General features: G+C 42.4%; 1 long non-coding RNA gene across 1 annotated transcript in view; it reads left to right on the top strand.

The window, feature by feature from the left end:
• Positions 1–23,044, top strand: part of LOC121665147 — a 45,804-nt gene that overhangs the window by 19,490 nt on the left and 3,270 nt on the right. The gene's annotated exons all lie outside the window — the stretch shown is intronic.

The following is a 23,044-nucleotide window of genomic DNA, read 5'->3' as shown; positions in this document are numbered from 1 at the left end:
TCTTTGTAGTCCAGGCAAAGTTCCAAAAAAATAGAGATCTGTGTACCAGGGTGTAAATCAGGCCAAACTTAAAAGGCACAAAACCACTCTGGCATCTTTTACTTTTATTTGCCATCAAAACTCTTTTGTGGTGTGTATGGGTTTAGTACTGTGGCTTTCTTTCAGTGAAAGGCTAAAAAATGCCTGGAGGTCAGCTCCCTTCCCTGTCAATGAGTGCCTGCACTACACTAGATGGCACTGCTTAATACTCACGTTTTTCTCTTGTCTCTACTGTGCTGGTTCCCTGGATCTGGAGAATCCTGTAGCTGCAACTTCATCAGACTTTACCAGTGCTCTGGGGTCGCTGGCAATGGGATCAGCTGCACGGAGGCATTGGGAGCAGTCATGTAACAAGGCAGTAGTAATGGTCATCAGAAACACATTCTAAGTGTCTCTTTAGCCTGATAAATGGGTAAAGCAGAGTTTTTTAGACACAAATTAAGACTAAGTTCTGATGCTATCTTTGACTCTTCCTAACATCCCTCATCTCCTTTTTTCTCATGACTGGAATAAAAAGCAGTGGTAGAATTGCTGCAGACATCAGGCATCTTACAAAGCCGGAAATCTGAGCAATAATACAACTGTTATATACTGATCACTAAATATGGGAAGAGGACAAGCTGTAAGTAACAAATCTCTGCTCTCATCAATAGTCCAAAGATTTGGAAATAAACAGCTGTGTTTCTGCTTTCAAAATAGTGTTCAGGTAATTCAGAAGCTTTATTCTTGCAAGGAGAGGTTGATCAAAATTTAGGAGTGCTGTTGAACAACCCTATGTTGTGCCCTTCACTCACTAATAAATTGCTGAATACATCTAAAATGTGAAAGCATAAAGGCCCACCAGTATTTTATGTACTTTTTGAAAAAGTCAAACAAGCATTTGCTTACAAAAGTCAAACATCAAATGTCAAGTATAGTGTATGTCTTTAGCATGATTTCAAAATGTGCTGTAACAGCAATGCCGATTTGAAGAACTGACCTTGTCCAAGAGTAAGCAGAGACCTAGGTGCTTTAAACCTATGTTAGATACTTTGAAATCAGCTGGGCCTAGAATATTAAAAAATGACTGAAGTTGTGTTAGAACACAATAGCTACTTTTGAAGTTGGGTAAAGTTCTATAAAAGGGCAACTGGGATAGGTCTCTCAGGGAAAAATGGGAAAAGCAGAGGATTGTAGTCACTGTAGATTGGCCACCCTGATGCCAGTTCTGAGAACTAATGCACATAAAAAGACTGGCTAAGCATGTGGGAATTGCAAAGAAATAAGTAACAGCCTGTGGATGTGCCAGGCCACCTTCCTTTCTCTGACACTGAAATGGGCCTTTTAGCTGGGGTGGAGCATCAGAGGCATCTTGCTGTTTTAATGCTGTTTAATTTAGTTTCTGACTTAGACAGTAGAAGTGGAAGTTAGACTTGAAGGTGACTCTAAGTGGGAGGGCCTGCAAGTGCTCACAAGGGTTATTTAGAACTTAAATATCTGGAAAAAGGGATTAAAAATACTGGGTGAGATTCAATAAAGATAAATAAGATGCAAGGCACTTGTTAGTTGATTATTCCTCCCCAGTAGAGGATGAAAAATAATTGGTTAGGTAGCATTTTCTCAGGAAAGGGTCTTGGGAGTTTACTAATCATAAATCATAGCTGTGCTGTTGCCAGCACTCCCCCTGAATCTTGTAAGAGTGGGAGATACAGACAGAAATATAGATTGCAAAACACATGGAAAGATCCTTTTTCTATCCATCATTGATCAAGTCTCAGCTGGAGCACTGTGACTGATTTTGGATATTATACTTTAAGAGCAATGTGGCACACTTGGAGAGCATCCAGAGGAGAATAACATGTTCTCCTTAGTAAAGAACATAACCTACAAATAAAATATTTCTAAAAAACTTGCCTAGATCAGGGAAGAAAATTCCTTTTCTCCCACTCCCAGATTTATCACAATTTTTAAGACTATAGAGACTGTTTCAGAGAGGAAGAGGCTCTCTCCAAATACAGTAGATAAGAGCAATGGCTTAAATGGGTGCAAGAAATATTGGGGTTTCACATGAGAAAAATCTCACAGGTATACTTATTCCCGCCTTAAAACAGCGAGAGGGATTAAAGTAGTCCCTTTCTGCCCTCCTTTTCTGTTACAGTATTTCACAGTAATTAATACAAACAATTTTGTTTAAAGGATACAGCTGTGCCACTCCAGATCCTGGATTTGGTAAGCTGACAAGGCTGATGCTGTATTTTTAGACCCTAACCTTGAGTTTTATTGATGTCCAAACAGTGTTTTCTTTTATTTTCCTCTCTCAAGCCATGCTAAATTGCTCATTTGAAATAAAAACCATGGATGTGACTATGCTTTCAAGACTTCCTCACTGAAATGTTATACATCTTTTTTTGCAGTCATAACCCAGATTACAAAATAAGATGCAAGTAAGAAAACAATACTTCAAATAAGATGATTTACATGTTGATTCAGTAAGTAGTAGGTGTAGACTAAGCTTTTCAGCATGGCTACAAACTGAGCCCTATACCAGGTTTATGATCAAAAGCAAAGCTAAGCTTTCTGGAATTCTCCATCCAGGCTTAAGAATTGGAGTCCCCTCTTGGGCAATCACCTTAGGTGCTGGAGAAATTGCTGAGGTGGGAAAGGAAGGTTGGAAACCATGTGGCTTACCTCAAGAAGAATGAAAAGCAGACAAAAAATGTCATGTTTCTTAATCACAGCATGGCAAAGGAGATAAAACAAGGAGATATCTTGGGTTAAATCAGAAAAAGTTTTCATCCTTTTATTTTCAGCAAACAAAAAGACTTTATTGTAATACAGTCGTCTTCTGTGATTCAGGTGTTGATTTTCTTGAAACATTAGGTCTCAGTGATACAATTAAACTAAAGAAAAATTGGATATTAATATATCCATGTGTCTGAGGGGTTTGCAAACTAGAGCTTTAGTAAGAGATATCAGTGAATACGTTAGGAGTCTTGTGTTAGGAAATGGACTCAGGTTCTGTTTGCAAAGGGTACTTCTCTCACATTTTTAAGTGTTACAGAATTTATGCACATATTCAAATACATCATTGGAAAGAGTATTTTTCTTTTTTTCTGTAGGGCACATGACAAAATCCTGCTAAACCTTAGCTTGGAGTTCAGGTACAAATAAATTTTAACTCTATGCACAAGAAGTTTTATGGGTAGATTTAAAAATGTATGCTTCAACTAGAATTAAACACCATTTTACACAATAAATTGAGACTTATAACTGAGTTCTGTTTGAAGATGGTAGGAATGTACACATGAAATTAAAACTTCCAAAGGAAATCATGTTTCCCTAAAAAGGTAATGATAATAAAAAAATATTTTTCCCTTTGTGTCACTGTCCTTCATTTCTGTACAAAAAGATGATGGCAGTATGTATAACAAGGAGGATAGAGTGGGTACCTCATGGGTGTTTTAGATAGGTCCTTGCTTTCTTCTGCCTACCTTAGCCCTTGCTCTTTGGTCTCTTGGTCTCTTTTACATGGGTGCCCCAACTTGGTGTTCATCACATCAGGGAAGGGTTGGGATAGATAACAGGGCAGCTGATGCTGGCCACAGCAATTGCCAGAGAGCCCTTGAGCCTGTAACCTCCCTGTTCCTCTCAATCCTGTTAGATGTTTACCTACTTAAATACATCTTAAAAATCTCTCTCTAAATGACTTACAGGTGTAAATCCCATTGGAAATCAATAGCAATTTTTTTTTCCTAAGTGATCAATGTACTTTTAAAATCCCACTCATAGATTTAGCATATGTACAGAAAGATAATGCTCACCTGAGTTTCTTATGGCCTATATTTGCTGTTACAAGACTTCTATTTTTACAGAGTTACTGCCATCTAAACTCACCAAGGTAATTGTGATGAAGAATGAATGTTGTTTTGATTGAAACTGTGTGGAAACAAACGTAGAGAGATTTTGCATTTTTCTCTTGATATTAACATACTTCTAAGAAAGAGACCAGGTAAAGGACTCACCTCCTGCTTATCCAGCAAAATGCTCGTTCCTGGTTGCATGGAAGCTGCTATGCCTCAAGAAAGCACAATCAGAATTACAGCCCTAAATGCTGAGGTGCCGCAGTTAAGCAATGCTTATTCTTCCTTGCACCTCAAATTGGTTTTGTTACAGAATCATAAAACCATGCAGGTTGGAAAAGACCTTTAAGGTCATCAAGTCCAACTGTTGCAGAAGTGCACAGCAATCATATACATGTATGCATATAACTCAAGCTGGATATTGAAAATTTGTGATTCAAAAATCTGAGTTCTCCTCTGAATTGGCATAAATGATGTGAAACACTTCTCCTAAAACCTGCTTTAATGATGAAAGTATTGTTTATTTTCAGTGCAAAGGTAGACATGTTTTACTTAGAACAATGCCCAAAGTTAACTAATTATTTCACTTTGCAGCTAGTGCATTATGCTGTCTCAGTAATGAGGTCTTCTTAGCCCTGCATGTTTCACATAGGCAGCAAGGACGACAAGGTCATAGAAAAAAAAGTTGTAATGGTTTTCTATCTCCTTAAAGGGATAATTTTGAAGAAGGTGCTCATATCAGGCAAAATTTTGTGGACTGTCTCCTACTGAAGCCTGTAATGCTTTTAGCTTTCTGTGGTTTCTGTGATTTACTTCGATTTTTTTTATACTGACAAGTAGTGTTTTCTGACTTTTTTGGTCACAGAACTGTCAGTAAACACTTATGTGAAATCAGTAGGGTTTGGATTTTACACCCAAGGTCAGTGAACAAAACAGGTTTGCTTTAAATGATAAAGCCATAAGGTACAAAAGTTAGCTACCTTTGTAGGTTAGGATGCTCCACAGCAGGGAGACAGCATTGGCCTTTTCCTGCAGACTCTACTTACATGTTTTCTGGAAATTAAAAAGGAAAGAAATGTTAAAGCAGAATTTCACAACTGTCCCCTAAATGAGATAACTTTCAATGTGAAAAGGGAATTGTATCTTATTTTTTAAAAAAAGTAAAACCTCAGTCACCATCTGAATCTTGTTTCAGTGTTGGCTGTTAAGAGAGCATGGTAAGAGGGTAGTGGTCTTGGCTAGATACATTCACAAACCCAAAGGCATGCAGTAAATGAAAACTGGGTATCACAAATGCTTTTCAGGCCCTCTCTGCCCACGGCTGCACATTCCCTAAAATCCTTCCTCCAAACGTACATACAAAAAGTTGGCATGCACATGCACAACACGTCTGAGTGCAGATGGTTCTTGTGGTCTTAATGGTGCTTCTTTCCCCCCAGTTTTCTCCCTTTCTTTCTACATGCATGTGGATGTGGAGCAGAGAGGAAGGCAGAACACATAATGAGAGTCTCGTGTTTGTTAACTGTGGAAATAGCACTCTCCTTAATATTTTCTTCCTTTCAGAACCCCTTTTTTGGTATTTTAAGTGTCCCAGCAGCTTGCACAGGATAGAAAAAACGCCATATGGAAAAGCCAGGCTGGGCCACACTAGGTCAGCTTGAGAAGCAGACACTGCCATGTGGGAGCCACTACCACGCCCAGCAGTGAGGTGGCCTGAGGGACTGCACGTCCCCAACCCCTCTTTGCACAGCTGGCAATGCACTCCAAGCTGGCTCCTGTGTTAGGAGGAAAGGAAAGAACAGCCTCTGTTTGGAAGAGAAAGCTTCAAACCTCAGCAACATCCCTGTCAGTGCTGATTGTGCAACAAAACCGACGTAATTCCAGTGAACAAGTGAGAAATAAATTCATTGTTCTGCAATTCACTGAGACCATGTCCTGGCAAGTTTGTCACTGCTCTTTGGTGGGTGGTGGCTTGGCTTTTGTTAGCAATGTCTCTGGCTGCACACACTGCAAGCAGTCTCCTGTGAAGTGAGGAAAGCATGCATTTGTCATGGGCAAACCACAAATTAATTTAATAAAAGCCTAATAATACGGTTTCAACTTCTAAAACACTCACATGCGTGTTGCATATACCTACTGTATCTCCAGGGAAGCAGTAGAAGAGGGCAATTTGCTTAAAACCGTATTTGATGAGCAGAAGCTAATAAAGTACCACTGGCCATAGAGGTTCACCTCATGCTGCCTGGCTGCTTTCACTCTCATCATGAAATGCAGCAAGTTTATCCCAATGTGGCAGTTTTGTAAGGGGAAGAGGAGGAACAGTCAAGGCTGCTTATGGATCAGACCTTCCACAGCCACAGTTTATGTTCACATAGCAAGTGGCACTGAATTATTCAAACCTGTCTGGAGTTGAACTCACTGGGTTCCTACTGGGTATGTAGGGGTACTGAAGTGGTTCCTGTTTTGTGAAATGGAGGGGGAGGGGAAGGATGCTGCCTGTAAACTATAGCACGTTTTGCAAATGTCCCTGTTAGCTTCCCAGAATTCTGGACCTTGATTTGAATAGCAGCCTGAGAGGTCATTATACAGGCAGGGAAATGAGTGTTATTGAAGTACTGAAGCATTAATAGAAGTAACCTCTCCAGTCCTTCTACTAATCTATCAAAGCTAGAGCAAGCATCCAGAGCATTCCAATTTGCCTTTCAGCTGCAATAGTCATATCTGTTTTGAAAATCTTTACATGTCTAGGGTGCTCTTGAAAACCTTGGAGCAAGAATTCCCTATGACTAGAAAAATGAAGATGAAGCAAAACATTGCAAATGAGAATCTTGGAGGTTTAAAATGTGCTTAATTTAGATTTTTATGAATGTCACGAAACAGGTCCAAAAATTCATAACAATTTTTTAGTCTTTCCTAATGCAATAAAACAAAATTAGGGCCCTAACCATAAAATCCAACTTCCATATCTAATGACCCACAAGTATTTAAGGCTTTACCAGAAACCTCTTGCCTGTTGAACTGGCCTCAGCCACATGTTTCTCAGCAGTTGTCCTTTGCCTCATGCTCAGTACAAGACTCTCACTGTGCTGCACAGAAGCCTCATGCACACACAAAACACGAGCAGTTCACTCAGCAAGTTGCAAAACACCTCCAGCTCTCTGCTGAGATAAATCTGGGCCATTGAGAAACACTTCCCCAAGGCACCCAAACTGATGCAATAGTTATCTGAACTAAAATTATAAGGACTACATTTTATGAAGCAAATGAAATCAAGCTAATTAGAAAAAAAAAGAGGGCCCAACCTGAGATTTTCCTCTGCACCAGGTTTTCAAACTACTGTTAGGTACCATGCAATGCCTATCTGCTAGATCTAGCTTTTTTCTGGTGCCCACAAGTAAACATGTCAGAGGAAACTCCTCCTCACAAAGTTACTAGCAGCCCAATCCAACACTGATATCCAGAGGCTCAAGCTTCAAGGTGGTGATTAAAGAAACTTTTAAACACACATGACTATTAACATGTCCACAATTTTAAACCACACATATAAAGTCAATGAGAAATTTTATGCATATTTCCCACTTCCTGAGCTAGTTTAAAAACAATGTGCACAGGAAAAAGCAGGGGGGAAAAAAAATATGTTCTGCAGGGCATCTGATCAACTTGTGCTTGTGAAGCCCAGGAAAATCACCTGGCTCACTAGCAAAGTCACTGACTGCATGCACATAATATAGACAATATCACAATCTGCAGCCTGATCAAGGATGACTCCAGAACAAGCTTCTTTTCATATAATAGACCAGTAACACTCCTTTCAGCATATCCCTTAACACAGAAGCTCAAAAGCAATAGCATTTTCTACAAGAATATCCTACTATGCCACAGTTTCTGTGTGCTTGATTGGAGCGTAGGTGGGAACTCCTACCTGCAATAAACCAAAAGCAATAAATGTCCACCCATGAACTGTAGTCATGATTCCATCTCTCCCTGGGGAATATTCCCTCTCAATACCATGTCATCAGGGTGAAATGGAAAATACCTTCATAGCTCTTAGCTCTTGAGTTAGCTAGGACTCAAATGAGACCAGCACTTGAGACCAGAGTGTCAGGCTGTCTCAAGCAGCCAAGAATACTTCAGTGGCAAGTCTGGCACATCAAGTCTCTGTTGTGGCAATTCTCTGATGACAAATCTCATAGTCACTGTTCTCTGAGAAATAATGGTCTCAGACAGCAGTTGTAATAGGTAACTAATTCTACATAAACTTTTTTTAGGACTTTGTAAAACAACTGTGTTCCCTAGGAATAGAGTGGCAAGAGAATAAGTTTCAGTGGTGGTTTACGCCATTCCTGTGATTATTCTTATGGATGAAAATCATTGCCTGACATGCAGACAGATTGGGGTAGCTCTTCTCCCCATGAGTGGTAACCTGCTGATATTCAGCTTAAAACTTCAGGAAGCAAATATTCCAGTCTTTCTTCTGCCCCACCACAGATGGAGATACACATAGATCTATATTAATGCAAATATGATTTTTTTTTTAATATTTTGGCCTTTTATCCAAGGCAGAACTATCCTTTTATCATTTTGATACTTCATGCATTTTTCCTAGGATCTCAGACTACACTAGACCTAAACATCAAGGCTTGAAACTTGAGACATTATCCACTATTTTAGAAATGGGAAAGAAAAAAAAGCACAGAAGACGAAAAAAATATTTCCTGTCATTGCTGCTTGAGACAGTAGGACATTACAAAAGAGACCTCAAACTATGAGACTCACTTCCACTTTAAGCAGCACTTCATTTGTAAAGTTTAGCACCAGAAACGTGGTTGTGTAGTCTGACCCCTGCTAGGACAGAGGGCTTTTGTCTGGTGAGGCTGTACTGCACAAAATTACTGATGCTTAGCTGGACCTTATCTTCTAGACAACACTGAAGACACACAGAGATGAAGAATCAACTGTGCCCCTCAGCTCTTCCAACAGTTTTATGCAACATCAAAAGCATGCCTGATTTTGGCTTTACCTGTCTTTGGCTTCCCATGTTCTGCCAGCCTCATTCCTTCTCCTGCCTTCTCAGCTAGGTCAGGTCCTTTCAGATTTGTGTTCCTTCTCTGTGAAGGTACTGTTCAGTGATAACAAATTACTTCTCAGTCTTCTCTTTGCTAAGCTAAGCAGATGGAGTTCTCGAAATCTGTCACTGCCAGGCATTTCCTCCAGCTTTCAAAGCATTTGTCCAGGCTCCATCTTTGTCCTTTTCAATTTTGGACTTCTCCTGTTTGTTTCCTTCATTTTCACTTTTAAAGTACCAGCAGGAGAATGACCTGTACTATTCCAGTAAGGTGGTCCCAATGCCCCATTTAATGGTAAAATCCCTTCTCCTTATAAGTTTGTAGTTCATACACAGTGCCCATCACCAAGGCAGGGCACTGCAAGCTCCTTTACCTTGTCTGTTTCTTAGAACTCTCACATCTTCTTGCATGCTGCTGTTTCCTAAGATGTGATTGTCCATCCTGTAGGTATGAACCCTCTTCCTTTGCTCTGGGTGTGGAACTTATATTTGGCTGCATTTTAATGCACATGGTGTGCATTACAAACGTGCATTGGAAATCAAGGAACTCTCTGTAATACTTCTAACTCGAAGAAAATTTAAAGCCTAATTTTAATAGCTATAATTATTCTCCAATCTCTTGACTTTATTAGCTCTAAATATCAAATAAACTTTAAAATCCCCCATTTTTTACTTTCAGGACATTGGATTTCTATTTTTCAACTCAAAGATTACAACTATAGTTTGCTAACTTTGCAAGCAAATTACAGAATGAGATGTACAGACATCAAGCAAAAGAGAGAAAAAAATGCCTGAAGAGAATGAACAACATTAGTAAGTGAACAACAGATGATAGAATAATTTACTGTTTCAGTACAAAAGGGCCTCTATTAGAACTAAATCCCTTTGATGAAGAAATAGAAAAAAGGCTACATGCTGTAATCAAGAAAGTAACCAGCAGCATAATCATTGCTAGAATTTGATCCTAATAACCTACCCTTACTTGGAAATCTTGTCCATGTACAGAAAAGACATGACTGCAAATTAGTAAAACAATTATAGTCAAAGGCTGTTTATACTTCATGATAAAACTCATTGAAAATCTTTGCCTTCAGAGACCATATGTGTGTTGAATTCCAGGTAAAATTCCCAATGCAATTAATCAAAAGACCCTTGTCTTCAGTGAATGTGATTCTGATCAGTATCTGATAAAGTTGAGCTTCCAGTTAGATCGGTGGTTTCCCTGGTAAAAGCCAGAAATTAAAGGAGAGCACTGCTTCCTAAGAAGGTGAACAACAATGCTGGGACAAAGCACAAGAGATCCCAGTACTTCATGGAAAGCTAAACAGTCCCTGTGTTTGCACAGAGCTGACTTGAAGTCACTGCACTCCCATACTCAGGCTTGTCTCAGGGGTCTCATCTAAGCAGTGTAAGGAAAAGCAGCCTGCCACACATAAAGACTTACAGTGAAACAGCAAGTGGAAAGAAAGGGGGAAGAAAGAAGACCCAGATCCTGCAAACCTGTGCACATAGTTGTGAATACATAAGCTGCCCCCCTGGCTTCATAAGGCTGACAGTCCACCCCCTGGGGGCAAAGGGATCCATTCAGGTTCTGCCCACAAAATGTCTCAGCACCTGGCCAGAGAGACTTGTAGGACAGTAAAAGAAAACAGTTGATAATCATTCTGTTCTGTACAATGAACCTACAATTTAAATACTGTCCCTGCAACAAGCTGCACTCTAGTCTCCCCGGTCTGTGTTCAGTGCAGAGGAGAGGAAATGCCAGCCTGTACAGGAAATGCCACCCTATACAGGCTTATTGGACAAGGGCTTGGCAGTCACTTGAGCAGTCATTTGTGTCCCAGGCTAGAAAGGAACTCCTTACTGACTTCTTCCTTTGTGAGGAGAAGGGATAGTGTAGGACACAGAGCAGTCTTTGGTGCTGCCACCCTGCACAGCCCCAGCCTGCTACACTGGATGTCAAGATTGAAGTAGCTGCACTGACCTTGGACCATCTAAATGCAAATTTCTCATTCTGAAAAAAATACTCTCCAAGCCAATTGATAAAACTGGAGCACAGAAAGCAGCTTTAACCTATTGGGAATCCAATCCCAGTTAAAACCAGGCTCAAGTAAAGTGGCTGCTGAGTCTATCACATTTCATATTGGTAAAAGTGACTTAAGTTTTTTATCCTATCCAACAGTCTTAATTTTATGCCTCTGTTAATTCCTTAGCCTGAAGATTCCCAGAACCAGAAATGTCCTAACAGGCTTTTCTGCCCATCTTGAAATGCACTTATTACCTATACATGGAAAAGTAATTTGGTCTTCTGATTTTCAGCAGTGATTGCTGTGTGAAGTGTGGTGACTCTTATCAGAAACTGGCAGGGGTTTATATATGCTAAAAGTTAATCAGTGATTCCTTTCTTCAGGGCAGGACATATCGTTCTTCTGGTTGGGTTAATTCCTTTTTTTCTAAACTAATGCAAAAAAATAGTTTTGTATCCTTTGAAGCACAATTGTACAAACCAGAAATATTGTCAGCCTGGTTTTATGTTTGAGACACAGTCCCACAGAGTGAACAGAAATATTGTGGGTTGGGGCTCTGTACAGTGTATGAAGCAGATCCTCCAGTCTGGTCATGGTACTCTGTGTTAAAATAATGCAAAGGAACAGTGAAGTGTATTCAGCTTATCCTGTGAGGAGTTTTCAGTCCTGGACAATCTCCAGGCAATGGGAGGCCATTGTTGGATTCATGCTAATCTGCACCCACTGCCTGATGTGAGGCCGTGCTGTGGAAATACAGGTATTCCCAGTTTGAACCATGGTTGGTGTGACTGAAGTCATTTTAGTGGCAAGGGCAGGTGGCAGGAGTTGGGCAAAGGTGTACTAAAAGGCAGAAGGTGGAGAATTGAGGAAGGTTCTGAGGATTCAGAAAGCCCTGGCTACTGCCTCCCATATAACTTTTTCTTGACCATCCCAGAGTATCTGTGTGGGAAGTTAAACCATTTCAGCTAATTTTGATATTTGAAGCTGAGATCTATTTTCAGGTCAAGTTCACCTTTCCCAGATGACATTCCCTTGGAACCTTCCTTGGGTTTCCACTGGTGAACTATGGCTCCAGAGATCAGTAACATTCCATAAAATCAGTTGCCCGAAGGCTCTGATCTAAAGCTTATTTTTCAGGTGGAACCAAGAGCAACCACTGGAAGCATTTCAACTGGAACAGAAAGCAGAAGTCTCTTTTGCTAGAAGATGTTGAAAAGGAGCAGAATTGCTGGCATCCTTACAATTCCCACATCACATAGACAGGAAAAGCGCTATCAATGCAGGCCTTCTTCTGGATCAGCTTCAGGCTCTTTCCCACCCTTCCACCTGCACCGCTAACAGCAGCAGTGATTGATCCAGCCAAGCCGGTGCCGATGCTCCAGGAAGGCGCAGGTTTAAAGCAGGGCAGTGTGACACGGGCAGGAAAAGCCACGTCAGCCGCGCTCGCTAATGAGGTGCTCCTACCAGCCTGAGAGCGGGATGTGCTGTAATTACAAGAGGGCAGCGGAGTGCTGCGGCTGCGGCTGCCCCCGACAGCTCTGCTCCCCTGGAAGAGCAGGGCTGGCAGCTCAGGAATGAGAGCAGCAGAGCTGGAGGCAGCTTTCCTGGCAGCTGGCCTGCCTTCACAATGCTCTCGCCCAGACCGTGCTGGTGCACAGGAGCTTTCTGAACAACACATGAAAGCCCACGGCAAGAGGGAAACAAATTTCTCTTCTCTTTGGGAGAAAACAGGACACTCTGGTAATTTGATTTGCCAGGCTCTGCTGTACTATGATGGTGCAGATGAGAGGATGCAGACACATATTCTAGGGCAGCCTACTTTCACATTGAAGCACTGGGAGGTTTCTTATACAAACAATGGCTTTAACAAGAGTATCTTAGTCCTGCCTAATCAAAAGGCTAGTAATTATGAAGCATAGCTTACAAGGTTTGGGGTTTTTTATTCTTAATACAAAAAAAAAACTGATTCAGTTTTTCAAACAAATAGAAATATCACTTCTCTCCAGACCTGAAATGACAGATCATGTTTTCTTAACTCAGAAATAATGGAGAACAACATCTAGCTGAAGCAAACAGAAGGACTAAGAACTCTCGCTTGTTTTAAAGGTTTTCAATTCAGACCACTCATGAGTGGGTCCTACTGATCTCAGAGGAAGTTATTTGTCCATGAAAAGGAGGGCTCTATAGACCTTGATTTTCATGTGTTATGCTCTTTAAATGCATTCCCTCAGCTTCCCAAGGAACAGAGGCAGACAGGGTCCAGGGTATGCCTTTGAACTCCTGGGTACTTTATTTGGTATACAGGGCCACGGAGCTGCAGGTAGTTCATTTTGGATAATGCCTACCTGGGAAATCTCCTTTTATTGTTGTCTGCTCAGATATCACCATGATCCAAGTCCCTGGGCTGATCAGTGTGAATAGCTAGGAAATACATGTATAACCTCTCCTGATTATCATGCAGCAGTACTGTGCAGTAGCTTTCCTCCATTTACTTTCTCATTACCTGTTTAATGTTCCTCTGTCTCTCTCCTTTTGAAAGGAAAATCTTCTTGACCTCAGTCAGTGTTTCTCCAAACCCCTTCCTCCCCCGCCCCTACCAAGTCCACGCTTCTCCGTCGGCCTTTAATGCTCATTCACCAGGGCAGATTGTCCTTGATCACCTGCTGTCACTCTCCCACCCTGTCTTCCTATGTCAGAACATTTTCTGTGCCAACATACCAAGCTAATCTTCAATACTGACATCTTACACTCAGGCTAGCAGTGTTAAGCAAGGGCAAGTGTTTGCTTTCAGAAGGCAGCCAGAGATGCCAGGATGGTTAGTGCCTTCCCTGATTTAATGCCACAAAGTTTTACACTCGGTCTTGCTCTTTGACTTTTGATTTTTCTGTTGTAAAAATGAACATGTGACAAGGGGAGTGGAGGGTCGTTATCAAGATGTGTCTGATTTGGTTTTTTTTCCCTGAGGTAGCTTTTGCTACTTGGGATCTCTGCTTCCCACACAGAGTCAAACAAACCATAATGCAGTCATTGCAGGCAACAGCAGATCCAGTCGGTGGACCTGCACTTTCCTGGATCAAAGGCAAGAAGAATCTCTCCATTAATACAGAGAAAAGCTGTCTGCATGTGTCTTGCACCACCTCCACGGCAGCAAACACCAAACTTTTGAAAACCAGCTTTGCACTGCAACATGGAGGCTGTGCTGTTGGTGGAGAGAACAGCTTTCCTTGTGCCACAGAGGCTTTTGGCAGCTCGAGGGAGCTGTGTGGGTTTTGGATAAGCAATCTTTATAATCCTGAAGGGTATTTTGTGTGCAATGGTACAGAGCTTGAAAAAACCAATATATTTGATGCATGTTCTGTGGCACATGCCAGGAGGACACTTCCATAAGTATAGGTATTGCCTCGGACACCTCCAAAAGCAGCTAGGAAGACATTCAAAAGGTATTAAAATATCAATCAAAAAGGGCACAGGACACCTGGGCTCACCTCTTAACAATTTCACAGTTTCAGATCCCCACAGCTTGGAGAGGAACAAAGCTTGCAACCATAAACACACCTCAACTTGGTGCTAATGAAGACTTCTTCATTGATTTTGCCAGCATAAGAGGGAAAAGGAATGGCTTTTCTGGAGGCTGGAGGTGTACATAGATGTAGAGAGCACACAGATGTGCAGAGTGTATGTTGTCCTCTGTGCTACTCCACAACAGAGGTTTTCCTCTTCTGGTAAAGAATCTGTCCAGGTAGTTTCTGACAAGGAAGATGAAAGAATTCAAGCCTATATATGCCTGGGGCTACTAATAGCTGAAGTTTACTTTGGCCATAGTAACTTTAAACTTGAAAATGTGAATATAGAACTTTTCCTCCTTGATCTCAATGTATATACTCATTTTTCCATTTGCATTTCCCCTGTCCTTTTGAACATTCCTTCACCAGGCACAGGCACAGAAGACCCAGATTCAAACAAGAAGGTTCTGTTTTTACTGGCAGCTCCTGCTTCAGCTTTATAACCTCATTTTTCAGCAGACCAAACTGAGTTTCACCCTTTGCAATACCCCAAACTTCTGAGCATTTCAGAATAGTTGTATCTTATCAGAAAAGCAAACATCAGCTTGTATTACCCACTAATTACCCCAGCCCAAAGCTCCTAGCTACCCAGAACTGAGTTCTCTCTTCCAGTGAACTTGTCATTAACCTCTTAAGTCCCCTTTTAAAGCCCACCAGGTCCCCTGCTGCTGGGCTGGTTTACTCAGCCCACAGCCAAGGACAGCCAGGAAGGTTAATGGTATTTCTCACTTCCTTCAGCTTCCTTGCTGGCACAGCGGGATCCCCACAGCCTCTCACACCACTCGTTCTTGTGCCAAAACTGCTCTTTAGCTTAACTTAAATGGCCCATTTCCCTTCCTGCTACTAACTCCTCTGAATTACTTATGAAGAGCAATAATATAAGCTCTACTGTCTTCTGCTGAGCTAATTACTCTTGAGCGTATTCCCTCATAGGAGGGTGACTGCCCCCAGCCATCACCTTTGACTCCACTCCAGGCTGGCCATGTCTTTCCTGGCTGAGAGTGACTGGTCTAAGGCAGCAGGGATGAGATCTCTCCAGAGATTTCTGTGATAGCATTAATAAGCCTTGCTCTCTGTAGGAAGTACCCTGCTTAATAGATTCAGTGGTCACCTCAGTTGCTCATTGTCACCTTGTGACTAATAAAACCAAGACTTACTCCACCTCTGTCATTCACAGCTGATGAACTCAAAGACATTTCCATGATTAATCCCGAAACATGGAGACTGTCCCTTTGCTGTTAGATGGATTTTCCATTTCTACCCCACTGGTCCTCGTGCTCATGCATTATGCCTTCACATAATATCCCAGCCCTCACCATGTTGGCAGGGCCTCCCAATCTGATGTCAACACTGGGCTGCTCTGCCTCCTGCCTTGCACTTCTACCAGGGGACAGCAGCGTTAAGTCTGATCCCAGAATGACTCCTGTAGATACAAAAATGCTGCTAGCAAGGATTTTCTTGCTGTTTTCTAAGCCCGTGAGAGACTTTTCTCTCTCACAGAAGAGGCAGCAGAGTTCTGTAAACAACCAAGCCACCTGCAACCTTGAAAAGTCTTGTTTATGGTACAGTAGAAAAATATTTTGACAATGGATGTTTTAGGATTTTAGCCAGTCACCCCAAGGGGTGGCTGATCCTTTTTCCAATTGGACTATGAAGAAAAAAGTCTATAAAAGAGTTTGTAAAATAATTAAATAAATCAATCTTGCTGCACAATTCCTGCCTGCTGGATCTTCTCCTCCTCCTCGTCCCTACGGCTGTGGGACATGGTAATGTACCCTAGGGCCTAGGCCTGTGGTAATAGACTCCATCATTAATTTCCTTCCTTGCTAATAGTTTTTCCTCCCAGAGCACACATAGCCACTCCCTCTCTGGAGCCAGAAGAACAACTGTCCCAACAACTGTGAACCTCAGCATCATACACAACAGCATGAACACAGCATCTTCTGTAAGTGAAAGAATTTGGCAAAGGCCAGACCAGGTGCCCAGATCTCCCCAGCTGGACTCCAAGCCAGGCTCTCCACTTGCCCTGTCTGGTCAAGTGCCCTGACTTGCTGTCAAACAGACCTGGCTCTGACCACCATGGCCAGACCCTGTTGCTGAAGCACAGCTCATGCTGTGGTTGTTCTCATCCTCCAGCTTGTCCACTCCTGTAATGGAACCGCCAGCCCTTGTTGTGCCCTGGTGAGCCGGGTGTGTCTCTTCAGCTTTGGAATACACATGGCACCAGGAGAGCTCAGCGCCAGCTTCTGCTTCACCTGCCTTTCTTCTTATTGACAGAAGAGAAAGGTATCTCAGCCCCAGTAAATTATTCCCTTGGTTTAAAAGAGTGATTTTCAGTGATGTGAAGAGTATTTTTTAAGCAGCCAAGTGAGACATCTGTAGGGACATCCACATTTCTAAAGTATCAATTAAATTAGATTTTGGGAGAGAGGATAGGTTGTTTGTGAGATAGGCTTTAGACTAACTATATAACTTAAAAATTTGTGGGTGTTGAGCATTGCCCCTAATTTTTCTGCAGCTTGCTCGCTTTAGTTCACCGTTAGTGGCAGCACCATGCATTGCTAAGTATCACAGTAATTTGTAATAACTGAGTGCAAGTCTTACCCCTTCATTGTCCACAGAGCTGAAAAAAAAATCTCTATGCATTTTTGGTCTTTCTAAACACTGGTGTCTTTCCTTGCTGTGTTTAAACTGCCTGGCAGTTCATTTGGCCATTGCTGTGTGTGCGTGTGTGTGTGTGTGTCCCTGCCCAGTGTGTGTTATTTCAAAGTTGACGTGATGACAAAAGCCACTTAAGCAGCTAATGGCAGCTAATAAGACATCTGCTTTCCCCTGGCTTGCAAGGCAGCGGTCAGATGTGGGCTGGTAATAGGGTGCATTACCTTTAGACTCCGGGTCACTGCTTCACCTCTGATCCTTGTCAAAAGGGACCACAACTTGTTATCTGCCTCTACATCACTAACCCAGGAAAATGCATTGATGCTCTTTCTTTCAGTCCTGTTGACAACTATCTACACCACAATTAGCCAAAGTAGCAAAGACAGACTGGAGTGTGTGGCTTTCTCAGCCTGTGGTGGGGGTCCAGCAGGTCAGTAACGAGGGAGCTCTGGGCAGGCTTGCTGGCTGCATACCTCCAGCACCATATTTTGGTGGTCAGGCATGACCCATATTTTGATATAAATTAAAATAGCAGTAAAACAAAGCGAACTTGCACAGGGTGTAGCTTTTCTATTGCTTTCTGGAGCGCTGCTAATAGAAATCAGTGCCCATTTAATAGAACATATTTTAAGAAAGGGTGGAATAAAGAAAGGAAACTGTAGGATAAAAAGGAGTAATTTTCAGGGGCCTTGGAGTCACAGCATAAAGTGATGGTTCATTGTTTGTCTGCAGTGTGTGCAACTCCGGGCTTTTTGCTGATTTTGGCTGGTTTGTGCTGTATCTGCACATATATCATACCGAAAATGCCAGCCAGCTGTGCTACATTTGCAATGTAAAACACTATACATTTCATTTTCACTTTCTCTGTGTATCTTAAGATAAGGCATAGGTAAGATTTAAGCCAGGAGTTTTGTTATTAGCATTGCACAATTTCACTAAATAACAGCAATGAAGCTAATAAAATAACTAATAATTAATAACTATCAGGTGATCAGCATTAGCCATTTTCACTACATATAATTATCAGCATCTTTTTCAATTTCAGTTTATCACAATTAACATATTATGCATATAGATCACTGGATTTGTTTGAAGTCTTTATGGATGTCAAAATGTAACCAGAGTTTAATCCCAGTAAAAGGGCATATTGAAGACCTCCATTTGTGCTGATTGAATAATACATTAACCCAAGAGAACAGAAGGTCTGACATCACCACCAGGTAGTTAATGATTATGCTTTCTATTGTCTCCTAATATTATCTTGAAAATGGCCATGTCAGGAGGCCTAGAAATCCCTCAGAGCACCTTATGCTTTTTTATTTTCAAGTGTTCTATTGTAGCACATGACCAGAGAGAGAAATATGAATTAATTAAATGTATTTTTATTTTTATTAGATGTAAAAAAATAGGGCCAAAATCTGCATTTTTTTTAGTCAGTTCTCAGTCAGGCAAATCTCCAAATACTTCCAGGCTGAGGTCTTGCTGGAGAAATTATTTCAGAGCAAAGCAGCACCAAGCAGACTGAACTATCCCACCAACAGCAGAAAGATATTTATTTCAGGAGGGTATCCCATGGGCTTTTGTGGGAAGAGCACAGGAAGAGCCACTCAGGCTTCCCACTGGACCCCTGCCCTGGCAGGGTCACAGCAGATGCCTGGGGAGGGATACCAGCAAAGGGCAAACAAGAGTCTTTCTGCTCCTTTAGTGATGGGCAAACAGAGACCTCCAGAAAAAAGGTATCTGAACTCCACCAACCTACATGTGAATGTTGTTCAGTCTTACTGGTGCAGAAAGACTTTATGGCCTTGAAGTTCAGAGCTGCGGAATCAATCCATCTTCTTAAACCAGGGTAGATTTTTAGCTGATAGCATTGATATATATTTGGGTTTGTGAGACTCTTTAGAGGGGTTAGATGCTGGACGCCCTGGCTGCAGCAAGGCTCTGCTGGGATGTGGGAACATGGCAGAAGGATGCCCAGGGTGTGGAATAAAGACAGTAGAGAGGCTGGAGGGGCACAGGGCCTGGAGCAGCTGTAATGTGATGCAGCAGAGCCAGGCAGGCACGGGCATGGGTGAGCAAGGAGAAGGCAGGACCTTTCAGGGAAGAGAAGATGCCAGCACATTACAATGGCACATCTTTGGCTCAGCCACTTCTGCAGAATCTAAGCTGTTATTTAATTGGGGTGCTTAAAAAAATGGATTTAGTTTGATAAAGTGATGATTAATCTTCATTATACTCCTCTGTGATCACCATAGCAAAAAGCTGCACTTGTATGTCTGCTTATCATCTCTTCTGAAAATCTTACTGGTAAAGAAAGACTTGATGGATGATTAGATTTTTGTCATCAAATCCCAATTTTGTTTACATGCAAAAAAAGAGAAGGCCTCACTTTTGAGGGAAAAGAGAAATAAAAGGAAGCACAATAGCTGGGCAGTTATCTCTGACATTCATGTAATGCAGTGTATGTCCTTATGTTACATTTATGTGAGAGAAAAAGAAAAGCATCGATTGAAAAAGGTTACAGGAGTTCTTCAGGCATGAAGTCATCTCCAGGCAGCACAGTCACTGCAGTTTATAAACAGGTTCTGCTCTCACCCACTGCATTCACAGACTTAGGGCACCATTTAACCCATTCGCTTGCTGACACTTCTTTAATACCCAGCTTTGATCTTCCTTTCCAACAGTAGCACTAAACCTGGAAATGAAGCCAATTGCTGATTTTAGGAAAGATGTTTGCAGCCCCTGCCCTTGCCATCCTGTCTTCCACAGAGGAAAAGGGCACTGCACTGAGGAGCTGGGCATTGGCATGGGGAACTTTGTCTCCAGTTTGCTGGGGAAGTGCAGCCGGCACTCAAGAGGGGTCTTCTTCTCTCATCCCTAGGCACGGCTTTCTGTGAAACTGGGAAGTCAGACAGATGGACACAGGATGCAGATGCAGGCAGAAATGGCAGGGTGACGCCCACCACTTAAACTCTGTACCAGTTTTAAGTCTGTGAAGAAGAAAATCCAAAGCCTTTCCTTAAATAATCATTACACGAGCATCTATTTCAGTAGCAGTCACTTTGCTTTTTGTTTATCTCTGGTTTCTAAGCACTGGGATTGACTCATGGCATTTCTTGAGGTTCCTTTTATTTCTACAGGCGTGGCACCTACAATATTATCTTCATTCAGCTCAGAGCATGTCACCCTGCAAAAAGCTGTGCAGACATCCTCACAGTCCCTAGGTTTGGCAGATCTTGCACAGTGAAGGTTTCTGAAGATGCAAGTCCATATACAGAGGCATACCCAAAGAGCTGTGAAAAAAATGGCAATATATGGATAGAAAACCATGGCAGAGAGGTGGAGGCTTCTCTGTTTGCATGCCCCTGTGTGCTGTCTAACTTGTCTGAGGTGGCCTGGGTCGTCAGGTGGTTCCACTTCATGGCTTTCTGTGGAAAACAGCTGGTTTTTAGAGAATGCAACACTCCGGAGTGAGGGTGGCCATGTAACAGTGCTGGAGCTGCTCCTGCGGTATCTTGGTGTTGGCATGGGTTTCCCAGGAGCACAAAAGGTAGGAGTGGAGCTGCCTCCTCTTGACTCCTAGTCATAGTCTGTGCTTGCAGATGAAATTGTCTCTGTCACAAGATATAAAAGATGCATGACAACACTAGCATCTTCCAGCTTATTTAACTGATTACGAGTCTAAAAGAAACGGTAACCATGTAAACACAGGCTTTTACATGGCACATAGGCAACACAGAGACAACTTACCCCCCCAGGCAGGTAACAATGAATGCATGAAATGTCATAGGCCCATGAAGTTGTCTAAGTTCAAATGGTCCTTAGTGTCTCTCACAATATTATTTTGCAGTGTGTGATGAAGCATTACTTGACCAGAATGACCACAGGCCTGCCTGCAGATGTGGGAGCACTTCCAGCCATAACAGCTTCCCTTTCAGAGACATGTCTTCTGTGCAATTTTATTTGAGATAGAATCTGGAAAAGAAAACCTTTTAACCCTCACATCCAAAAGGAAAATAATATACAGTGCAATGTGTAAAGCTGTGTTCAGCTGGAGTTGTACAACATAGCATTGCTACTGCAGAAAGCAGCACAGGTATTTATTGCTGCATTATTTGAACCCAGATGTCTTCATAATTTTATTGAAAAATCTTATTTATTCCCTCTTACAGGGTGCTGTTTTTCCACGGTCTTACAAATGCATTCCTAATTCTCTCTTCCTCTTTCATTCCTGAATTGAGTACATCACCTTCCACTTGCTGAAATTAAAGATGTGTAACACTTCTCCTTCGCATGCCCTGGACAGCCTACTCCTGTCTTCTTTAATTCCAAGAATTCTCCTTTTTTTTTTTTTTTTTCCAAGGAAATACCCAGGTTCCAGGGAAATTCTTTGTGAAGCTCGTGATTATGAGTGAGGGTGGCAGGACTGTGTCTAATGACTCACAGGTGCAAAGCTGTACAGCCATGGAAAACTGCTTAAAAGCCGCTTGTGTGCCTGTGTGAGAAAGTCTGGAGCGGAACACTCCTCCGACCCCGCAGTTAAGAACTCGCGGTGGAGCTTTGCGAGTCTGTCAAGAGGTGGAACAAAAGCCCGGGGGGATGCGCAGGGACCTGCTCCCTCTCCTGGTAACAAGGGCAAAGCGTCGGCTCAGTGAGCCCCTTGCCTGCCCCTTCTCCTGCCCCTTCTCCTGCCCCTGCCCGCCCAGCCCTGGTCCCCGGGGACCCCCGGAGGCGGCGTGGGGAAAGAGGGAGGTGACGAAAGCAGAGACGAAAGAAATGAGGTGCTGGAGCGTGTCCAGGGAAGAGCAACGAAGCTGGCGAAGGGTCTGAAGCACAATCCTATGCCGATTAGCTGAGGGAACTGGGACTGTTTAGCCTGGAGAAAAGGAGGCTCAGAGGGGACCTTATGACTGTCCACAACTACCTGAAAGGAGGCTGTAGCCAGGTGAGAGTTGGTCTCATCTGCCAAATAACAAGCAGTAGGACAAATAGTGATAGGACAAGGGGAATTGGCTTTAAACTGGCAGAGGGTAGATTTAGATTGGATATTAGGAAGAAATTCTTTACTGTGAGGGTGGTGAGGCACTGGAACAGGTTTCCCAGAGAAGTTGTAGGTGCCCCATCCCTGGCAGTGTCCAAGGCCAGGTTGGATGGGGCTCTGAGCAACCTGGTCTGGTGGAAGACGTCCCTGTCCATGGCAGAGGGGTTGGAACTGTATGATCTTTGAGGCTCCTCCAACCCAAACCATTCTACACTTCTATGAATTCCACACACACATAACGATCACAACACTACATTCAGTCACTTCTAGAACAGCTGCTGCTTTAGTATCTGAATTCGAGGGGAGTAACTATCAACCAGACAAAGATTTATTACCACAAACACTCTAAGGAACAATTCAGATAAATTCCAAAAATTAGAGAGACAAAAGTAGCTGCAAGAACAACAAGGAAATATTCAGTCTTGTAGCTGTAACGATGCAATGCATAACAAGAGCCAAGGTATGTAAAAGTGAAACCGTACACTAAAAATAATAAAAAGCAAACACCAAAAGGATCTATTTGGGGGAAGATAGCTGTGGCTCTGCAAACCTTCTGGACAAAGCCACAGCAGTCTTCAGGAGATCTTGTGGTGCCTCAGTGAGCTCCTGTACTCCTCGGGAATGCTCACACACTTGGGCACCTAATGGGCATCTCACATGTAATGCTGTCTGCTCCACACGTGGGCAAAACATCTGTCTGAAGTCTGTGCACCTGGCCTCTTCACTGGCTGCCCAACTCCTGGCCAGAGCTTTCTTGGAGACATACAAGTGAAAGACTTCTTGGGAAATAGACGCACTGTACTTTTCATATA

This window comes from Corvus kubaryi, unplaced genomic scaffold (genome assembly GCF_017639235.1).
Source record: "Corvus kubaryi isolate FWS band 111438036 unplaced genomic scaffold, C.kubaryi_AGA036_p1.0 37312, whole genome shotgun sequence".
NCBI lineage: Eukaryota > Metazoa > Chordata > Aves > Passeriformes > Corvidae > Corvus > Corvus kubaryi.
Note: the sequence above shows the minus strand (reverse complement) of the source record. Positions and strands in the feature narration are given on the sequence as shown.